This window comes from Alligator mississippiensis, chromosome 2 (assembly GCF_030867095.1).
Source record: "Alligator mississippiensis isolate rAllMis1 chromosome 2, rAllMis1, whole genome shotgun sequence".
Lineage (NCBI taxonomy): Eukaryota > Metazoa > Chordata > Crocodylia > Alligatoridae > Alligator > Alligator mississippiensis.
The window spans coordinates 104,478,902-104,488,365 of record NC_081825.1 but is presented as its reverse complement, the minus strand read 5'-3'; the positions used below and the strand labels follow the sequence as shown (position 1 = coordinate 104,488,365).

The following is a 9,464-nucleotide window of genomic DNA, read 5'->3' as shown; positions in this document are numbered from 1 at the left end:
CATTGATTTATTCCAGAATAACCTGAATATCCAGTCTTAAGTACAGTAGACTAGGAAGGACATAATTGTGTCAAAATTAGAGCTGGTCAAAACTTTTAATAAGTTATTTGACAAAAGTTTCTACCCTAGATGATTCCCTCTTCCAGCCCCTCCTTGCCCCCCCCCAGCAATACCCTTGAAAATAAATGACAAGTTTTCTCCATGTGTATGCTTTTTTTAAAAAAAAAACAAAAAACAAAACTTGCAAGGTATTGAGAGCTATCAATATTTTTATTTGCAGAAACTAGTTTCAGTATATTAAAATAGTCTATAACTATTTTGATAGTTAAAAAATAGCAAAAGCTTCTAAAAACATAGTATCCAGTTTGAACATTTCAGAATATAAGTTTCAAAACCATTCAAAGCATAATAACATTGGGTTTTAAATTTTTCATCTCCTCTAACATGTACCTATATATTTTCCAAAGTGGCTATTAAGACCTTTGTAGCTATTAACTAGTGTCTTGTTAATTAACTTAGTATTCTGAGAGTCATAACAAAGCTGAAAAGTTATTAGACTTATTTCCTAACAGGAAGAGGCAAGAACATAGAAAAGACACCAATACAGAATTGTGTAGTTCTTTTAGTAAAATAAATTTTTAAAAAGGATAGCAACAAACAAAAACTCCCCCCAAAAAGAAAAGGAAAAAGAGGGAGCATTCCATAATGCAAGAAGATAATTTAAATTTACCTTTTAGCAAGCCAGGATGAAATGAAGTTCCCCAGCTAAGAATATATTTTTGAAGATACAAAATTACATCCTCATCAACAAGAAATTGATTAATAGTTTACCAAGCTTCTTTTTAATATATTAGACTATATTTACATTCAGCATGCATATTCCATATGCTGATCATATGGAATCATCTTTCAAGAATCTGATTTATATTTTTTTGCATAGACCAAGAAGGCTCTGATAAAGCAGCAATTGCTTCAAGCATACTCACATTTTTAACTTGCAACTTCTGGAACCCCCTAACAAAGCGCTGGCAACTGGGACCCCAAATCTGTAGTTAGAACAAAGATGGTATCAATAAGCCTTCCAAGCAACTACAGATCAAAATACTTCAACCTTCCTACTGGCAAAATACAATGGATTAAACCAGGGGTGGGCAATTATTTCAGCTGGAGGGCTGTTTAAGGAGTTTTGGTGAGCTGTGAAAGACCACAAGGGTAGCCCTCATCCCTTGACAGGTGCCCTGCCCCCTAGTCACCACCTTTGGACTGGAAGTCTCCTCACCCCTTATTCTCTGACCTTTGCCACTGGAAGTCCTTACCCTTACTCCTTTTGGGGTGGGGGTAGGGGAGGGTGTGTCTTGAAACCAGAAGAAAAAAAAAAGACCTCGCCCCCCAAAACCAAATCATACTAAAAAAAAAACCCCCAAAAAACACCCCCCAAAAAACAAAGACCAAAGATCTACTATAACTTATTTTATTAAAAAAATATATTTTTGTCCCAATTTATGTGCATTTTCATAGTGTATAGGGAGTCAATTGCATAATAGCTCAAAATAGCCTTACGCTTGTATATTGTTTGTGGGGGGGTGATTGAGGAGTGGGTGGGCATGTGTATGGTGGATGGGGTGTAGACATAGGGGGAGTTATGTTTGGAGTGTTTTGGGGGGTAAGGTCAGGGTGGGGTGTGGGGGGAGGGAGGGGCAGTCTTCAGAGTCCCTGGAGCATGCAAGTCCCTGGAGCTGCATGTGATGGCAGCGAGGGGGGCCAGCCCTATAATATGCAGCTCCCCATGCTCCCACCAATGCTCTGGCCGCACATGGCAACAGGGTGCAGGGCCAGCCCCATACAGCCCCATAGCATGCAGCTCCTGCACTCCTGCCCAAATCCCCAGCCGCACGCAGTGGCAATGTGAGGCCAGCTCGACACAGTCCCATAGAGCACCACTCCTGCAGTGTGTGGGGACAGCTCAGCCTGGTCCCACAGCATGCAGCTCCTGCACTCCTAGCACCCTTTCCACCCCCCTCCCCAACAGAAGTCCCTGGCCCCTGGCCTAGTGGGGCCTTTACCTGAATTTGTACTCTGGCAGGCAGGGAGGGCTGGGAACAGCCACAGGGTGGCCAGGCAGAGGCTTCTGGTCTCTAGTGCCCCTTAGTTCTGGACCGGGGTGGGTCAGGCCAGGTTGGGGTGGGGGTAGTTGCTTAGCAACCAGAGCCACCCCTCCTGCATAGAAGCACCCGCTTTCAGAGGGGCAGCAAAAGCCAGGGTTTACGGAAGGGCCCCGTAGGCCAGGTGGAATTGCCTGGTGGGCTGGATGTGGCCTGCAGGCTGTCTTTTGCCTGCCCCTGGGTTAAACCTTACCTTTAAATTTACCACTGAGGTCATTAGCAAGATCCCCACTAGTTCAATACGGTTCAGGTTACACTCCATGTCTCCATGTGTTGTACTGCAGTGCCAGTATACAACATTTTTTGAAACTACATGTAGTGCCAGACCCTGCAGCCCCAGAAACAAGGAGAAGTTCCCACTTCAATATATAAAAAAAAATCCTAGGCGTTAGGGTCACAAGCCAACAGGCCAAAGGGAGGGTAAAAGTAACAAGTAAAGTAGACAACACTGTGGTAACATATACTCAGTACCTTAAAAGTGCCCCCCCACCCTACACACACACCTTTGGAGGTGTCCCCAAACCAGCCTTTATTCCCAAGGGTGCTCAAATGAAGCCTGAGTCCAGCTGCTTCAGGTTACAGCTTGGCCAACCCCTGCCAGGGAAACATCCAGCTCAGCTCTGCCACCAACCCCCAGTGTGCAGCCAGCCCCAGGGGCTTCTGGGGGTTGTAGTCCAAATTAGTCAGCATAGTTCTTCAGGGTGTCCCTGCTGTCACATACATTACAATATTTTAGAAATTATGCACCAACTGAGAACAATTCTAACGAGCTGATTCTAATCATGTGCTAAAGCCATTACATAAGTAAGCAAGAATAGCTTTAAGAGTAAATAGAATGATGTGAAATGCATGCCCCCACATTTTCTCTGGTCAGTCTCCATGCTGTACCATTTTCAGATAGCTAAAAACTACTAATTAATTTAAGATGGTTATAGCAGGTTAGAAGGGTCTAGCTGAAAGCTCACCTCCTTCCTCTTAACATTGGCTCTCATTCCCCTTAACCCTTATATTTGGGGGTTCTGTTGTTGTTGTTTTGGTATGGGGTTTTTTTGACCATGTACTTTTGATTACACAGTTGGATTAATCTGAATTTCAGATGCTGTTGGGATGGGTACCTTCAGAGTGAACTGTGTTTTTTAAGGGCACAGGTATTAATTACATTAAAAGGTAAGAAGAATCCAGCACAAAGAATGCCAAATTTGCTGGGCCTTTCTGATACCATCTGGAAGAGAGAGAAGCCAGCAGACCACAGGTTGACTCCGTGAAAGGTCTGGAATGTGTTCAGGCAAGTCTGTTGTCTTCCTCTAAGCCTCTAAATCAAATTTCAGGTATAATATAGATGTTCCCTCTGGAACAGGAATTGTTCAACCTGTTCTTACCCTCTAGATGTTACAAATGCGAATTCCTGTTGTATGTACCAATACTACAGCTTCCATTAGAAAGTGGACAATATGCAGGTAACAGTTGCTTCTACAACAGAGAACCTCTCCTTAAAAGTACTCTATCTAGTCCACATGAAGTTAGTACAGAACCCTGTCAATTAGGCCCCCCCACTACACATTACATATATGAGGCAAGCAACCAGAGAATCATGCAACGCATGTAGACTGGTTGCATGGGCAAAGTAACTATTACATGATAAAAAGTGACTCTGGTTAGAAAGGAGAGCCAAGCAGAGAGTTGCTGTAGTACAAAAGCATGATGGGAGTGCCTCAGGCACTTGGATTGGGAATTTTTTTTGTTTTTAAAATGTAGCACCACAATCTTGAATTGGACTTGGCCATGGACACAACAGCTTATTTGTTGAGTTTGGCAAATGTGGGCCTAGGCCCACCACAAACATCTAAGCCCTCCCCTTAAAAAGGGAGGCCACTGAAAATGCAACAACTAATTGCTTGTGACAAAAAAAAACAAAAAACCCCAAAAAACCAAACAGGAACAGGAGTGAGAGTTACAGGTTCAAAACAAGGGATCCAGAAAGGGGCACTGAGCAGAACAGCGGATGCCAACTAGTGAAACGCTGCCCACAGATTATAGCAGAAGCCCCAGATTTGCCCAGGTTCCTCCCAGCCAGAGCCTCCTTCCTGGTCTTGGTAAAGGAGTGCTTGTCCCAGTAGTGGCCACAACACCCCCTGGTGGCCACTCAGTCCCTTGCTCTGCCCTCTTGGCTTGGTCCTGTTCTTGCCTGCCATGCCTTATATTCCTGGATCTTTTGAAGGAAAGGCTGCTTCAGGGATCCTCAAGCCCATGATGGTTTTCAGGTGCAGCTACTTCACCCTAAAGGCTCATAATGTGGCTCCAACTGCCCCTTGCACTATACCCATGCCTCACAGATGTTACCAATTATGTCCCTCATCAGCCCCCTTGCACCACGGCCTCAGTCACTGTGACTGGGCTTCCCTGCCCAGGCACTTCGTCTAACTTGATTACTCCATGGTAGCTTCCAGGCTTGTCTTCTCCACTCTGGCCAGTGGTGATGTGCCCAGAAGCAGCTGCAGCGATTGGTCACAGGAGGACTTCTCCCCCCACCTCGGTGGGAGTGCCCATGTGCACACACATGCACGCCCCAGCACAGTAGGTCAGTCTACATGGGAAGGGAAGGGGAGGGGGCTAGATCAAGGCCCCCCGCAGTTAGGAACAGTGCCACCAAAACAGAAGCAGGGATGAGTGGGGCCCCGGCCAGGTGGCACTTACCTGCTGGGGAGGTGCGCCCCCAAATAATTTTTGTCCTTCTGCCTCGATCTGCACCGCCCCCCCTTACCTCCCCACAGACTTACCTGTTGGATGGGGGTGGCAGTGCACAGTAGATCTTGGGTTGCTTTTAAATGTGCGGGCCGGACCCTGCTCCCGGCGCCGCGCGCGGGTCGGGAGGGGCGATCCGCGGCCCGTCTTTCGCGCACGTGGGCTGTGGCCAGCAGCCCGGGCACGCAGGGTCGGAGAGAGCCGGCGGCGAGCTAGAGTTAGTCACAAACACGTAGTGGTTGATTGAAAAGATTGTTTACTTACACCAAAAGATGGTAGCAGTGTAGGCTGGACAGGTTTCCAGGCACAGCTCCCGCTTAGATCCTCGCTAGAGGACCACGACAAATTCGATTGCTCCCACGGAGTTGTTTAGGCTCCGCGGGTCCGGTTCGGTTGGGTTCGAAGGGTTCCCCGGAGTTGCTTAGGCTCCGCGGGTTCGAAGTTTACAGGAAAGGGATACGTCTGGGATTGCGATCGGCGACGGGGAGAGACTAGAAGTGAAAGCTCCGTAGGTTCGGTTCTATTGCCTGCTTAGGGGAGGCGTGTTGGGTCCGCGAGGGTCCGCAGCGCTTGGAGATCTTCACACAGAGTCTCTCTCTTTCTCCCTCCTCCGATGTTCGTGGAGTCCTCCAACTTGGGCGGAAACCACTCAAGCCTTTTGTATGGCTAGCAAGCCAATAGCTAGCTGCCACGTGTGCCTACATTTGGAACTGGCCAATAACGTGGCACAAATTTGAATACGAATGGCGGGAACTCCTTTGCAACGTGCATCACTAGTATGCAAAAGAAATGTACCCTGCAAAGAAGCTGTAATTTGGCGGGAAATCCCGTTGCACCAGAGTTCTCTCTCGCAGCAGAGAACTCTACCATGCAAAGAAAGCTACAATCGGCGGGAAAATAATTTAGCGGTGCCGAAGCACACACAAACAAAAAACCACAACTTTGGGTTGTGACATCCCCCCTTGCTGAGAGCATAGCTAAATTATGCCATACTCTTCTAGCAATCTAGAATTTTGTCGTAGTCATCAAACGAGTAAATAAGCAAACAAACAAATACACAAACATAAAATTCGCTGTCCTGGGATCAAGTTACATAATAATCAAGAAATAATAATCAACATAAACACATAATCTGATTCATAACAAAATTGCACGATCAGGGCTTCAGTGGGCGTCGTGGCGAGGTCATACGTCTCCTCACTTTTCTCGGTGATGTCGTCTCTCTTAGGGCTCCTCTTTGCCACGCACTCTGAATTCCGGATCTGTAAACAGAAAACTCTCAAAACAGATTAATGAGCTTATTCAACAAACTTAAACAGTTTTAAACAATTTTCATGGCTCAATTAGACGAAATTGTCGAAGATTCATTATCTGGTTCTTCCAAATAACGGAAACCTAACTCATAAGCTAATTGCCACTGGCCTGTGTCCCCTAAAATCCGAAGCTGCCATTTATTAAGTCCGGAACGCTGTAGGAGAAATCCAAACATGTATCGCTCCTCTAGGGTTCTCGGTGGCAGTGGTGGGAGATCGGATCCACGTCATCTGGTGCCTTGAGGCCCGGTCGGGTGTTGACAGTCCCAATCAGAAGACAATCTTGGCTCCATCAGGATACGCAGTCTTGGCAACTGACAAAGAAGATTACTCATGGGTTGATTTACCATTGGACTGTGCAGAATCCGAAGGACGATGATATTCTTTCGCCCATAAATCTCGAAGCAACTGTCTAGGCTGTGAGAGGTTAGTGGAACGGTTCCAGGATCTCGCAAATGACGGTAAGGCCATGGTCTTATTTACTGGAGTGATGTCAGTCCCGGCGCACATGCTCTCGGGTTCCAAGCACAATACGAGACGCCAATAATTGCCAGCATAAGGTGATCTGCGCTGGTATATTCTGGCCGTCCTGCATGCCACACGTAGGCCTTTTGACTAATCAGTCCTGCAACAAGCGCTGGCAGTGGAATAGGCCAGTGAGTATTACATGTTATCATGTCGATGTCGTGACATGTCCTCTACTCCACGAAGCTTGTCTGACTAAGAAGCTTGCTTCTTCTTGGTTCAGCAGGTCAGATCCAAGTTCTATGACTAAACATCCTAACCATACAGCTAGAGTCTCTTCAGGTTGAATTCTTGATGCTCTACATAAATCCTGCAACTCAGTTCTGGTGCGAGCATAATAGGTAGTAGCAACTCGGTTAGTTGTTGTTGTAGAACAAGCTGCTCCTTCGGGAGTTGATGTTGTCATAGGCTGAACTGCTGCCGTGGGAGTCACTGCTGCTGTTGTTGCTTCAGGCAGGAGGGGCGGATGCACTCCTCAGCTTGACTCTCTCCTTCATCGGCAGGAAGGTGTGGTCGGCAGAGACGTCGCTGCGTCGCTAGGCGGGGTTGCCGGTGATGACGCTGCGTCGATGGGCGGAGTCGCTGACCGAACTTTCGCGGGTTCGTTAGAAGCTCCACCCTTCTTTTCTGGTTCTTCCACGCGGTCTCCCTCTTGCTCAGCGCCATCTTGGACTGGCGTTTCAGGCTCCTTTTTCTCAGCCGCTTCTTTGACCAATCGGATTGCCATCTGCAGCTGGGTTTTCAAACTTAAGTTTTTCTGCATTAAATCCATTACAGTACGAAAAGTTGCACTACCTTCTCCCCCCTTGTCATACCGCAAGGCCACTCTTTCATCCGCGGGGCGTTCCTCCGTCTCCAGGTCTTCGCGGAGCTCGGATGGAAGCTCGCGACCCCGTAATCTAGACTTTATCATACCTGGGGGGAACCGGCCGATTGGCTCCGGTCCTTCACTCTCCCGAGCATATCGTAGGCATCGGGCACACTCCCGGGTGAAAGTCAGGTTCGTTTCGCCCGCCGGGTTGGGTTTGGCGAGGGACACAGTATCGAGGGGCCTAAACAGAACCCGCTCATCTCTCATTATACATCCGAACGCCGCAGGGAGCAAGTACACTTCCCTTTCTCTTGGGGCTCCGTCTTCGGAGATTCCCTCTTCTCCCTTTAGCGACAGACGTCCGCTTACAAATCTTTCACCTGTTCCGCCCGCCTGGTGGTAAGCGATATGAACCTCCAGATCCTTGAAGCTTTTCACTTGGCGCTGGCCATCGCGCCAAGGGCAGTTCCGAACCAACTCTAACTCTAGTGTATTCTCTCCTGATCCCATCCTCGTCGCCATGTGCAGGCCGGGCCCCGCTCCCGCCGCCGCGCGCGGGTTGGGAGGGGTGATCCACGGCCCGTCTTTCGCGCACGTGGGCTGTGGCCAGCAGCCCGGGCACGCAGGGTCGGAGAGAGCCGGCGGCGAGCTAGAGTTAGTCACAAACGCGTAGTGGTTGATTGAAAAGATTGTTTACTTACACCAAAAGATGGTAGCGGTGTAGGCTGGACAGGTTTCCAGGCACAGCTCCCTCTTAGATCCTCGCTAGAGGACCACGACAAATTTGATTGCTCCCACGGAGTTGTTTAGGCTCCGCGGGTCCGGTTCGGTTGGGTTCGAAGGGTTCCCCGGAGTTGCTTAGGCTCCGCGGGTTCGAAGTTTACAGGAAAGGGATACGTCTGGGATTGCGATCAGCGACGGGGAGGACTAGAAGAGAAAGCTCCGTAGGTTCAGTTCTATTGCCTGCTTAGGGGAGGCGCGTTGGGTCCGCGAGGGTCCGCAGCGCTTAGAGATCTTCACACAGAGTCTCTCTCTTTCTCCCTCCTCCGATGTTCGTGGAGTCCTCCAACTTGGGCGGAAACCACTCAAGCCTTTTGTACGGCTAGCAAGCCAATAGCTAGCTGCCACGTGTGCCTACATTTGGAACTGGCCAATAACGTGGCACAAATTTGAATACGAATGGCGGGAACACCTTTGCAACGTGCATCACTAGTATGCAAAAGAAATGCACCCTGCAAAGAAGCTGTAATTTGGCGGGAAATCCCCCATTGCACCAGAGTTCTCTCTCGCAGCAGAGAACTCTACCGTGCAAAGAAAGCTACAATCGGCGGGAAAATAATTTAGCGGTGCCAAAGCACACACAAACAAAAAACCACAACTTTGGGTTGTGACATTAAATACCAAAGGTGATCTACTTAAAAAGGTTAGAGACCACTGCCCCAGAGCATGCACAGTGCATGCTGCTGGTGATAGCTCCATGAAGGAGCAGCCTGTTGAAGTCCCCGGTGGCTCATAGGGTCAGGGTCAATAGCAAGAGGATGCAGAGCACTGGGTGCTTTAATGTGTCCTTTAATGCTCATTAAAGTATCAAAAAGCTGTGCTCTTTACCTAAGGTGCATTACAGTAGGCGAACGTGCCTTTTTCTAATACAGTACCTCACAATGGAGGTACTAGATTTAATGGACGTTACCTAAAGCGCGTTGATGAACTCGTAGACCTGCCCTGGGAGAGTGTAGTGGGACTACTAACCCCCTGCAGGGCTGGCTGCATGGGCCGGGCCCGTTTGTGGCGGGCTGGGGCCGCCCCTGCCTCACCCAAGCAGCCTTTGGACCCCGGCGCTTGCTGCAGCCGGACCAAACCGGTTCTGCCTGTGTTTATCTAAAAGGTGCAATTCCTTCCTGCTTTCTACTT

The 9,464-nt window shown here is 48.5% G+C and overlaps 1 long non-coding RNA gene across 1 annotated transcript; it reads right to left on the bottom strand.

Moving 5' to 3' along the window:
* Positions 1-5,142: 5,142 nt before the first annotated feature.
* On the bottom strand, positions 5,143-8,318 carry LOC132248576 (uncharacterized). Its single transcript, XR_009459822.1, has 2 exons — positions 8,255-8,318; positions 5,143-6,166 (listed from the first exon to the last, which is right to left on the bottom strand). It is a non-coding gene; the product is annotated as an uncharacterized LOC132248576 (long non-coding RNA).
* Positions 8,319-9,464: the final 1,146 nt, after the last annotated feature.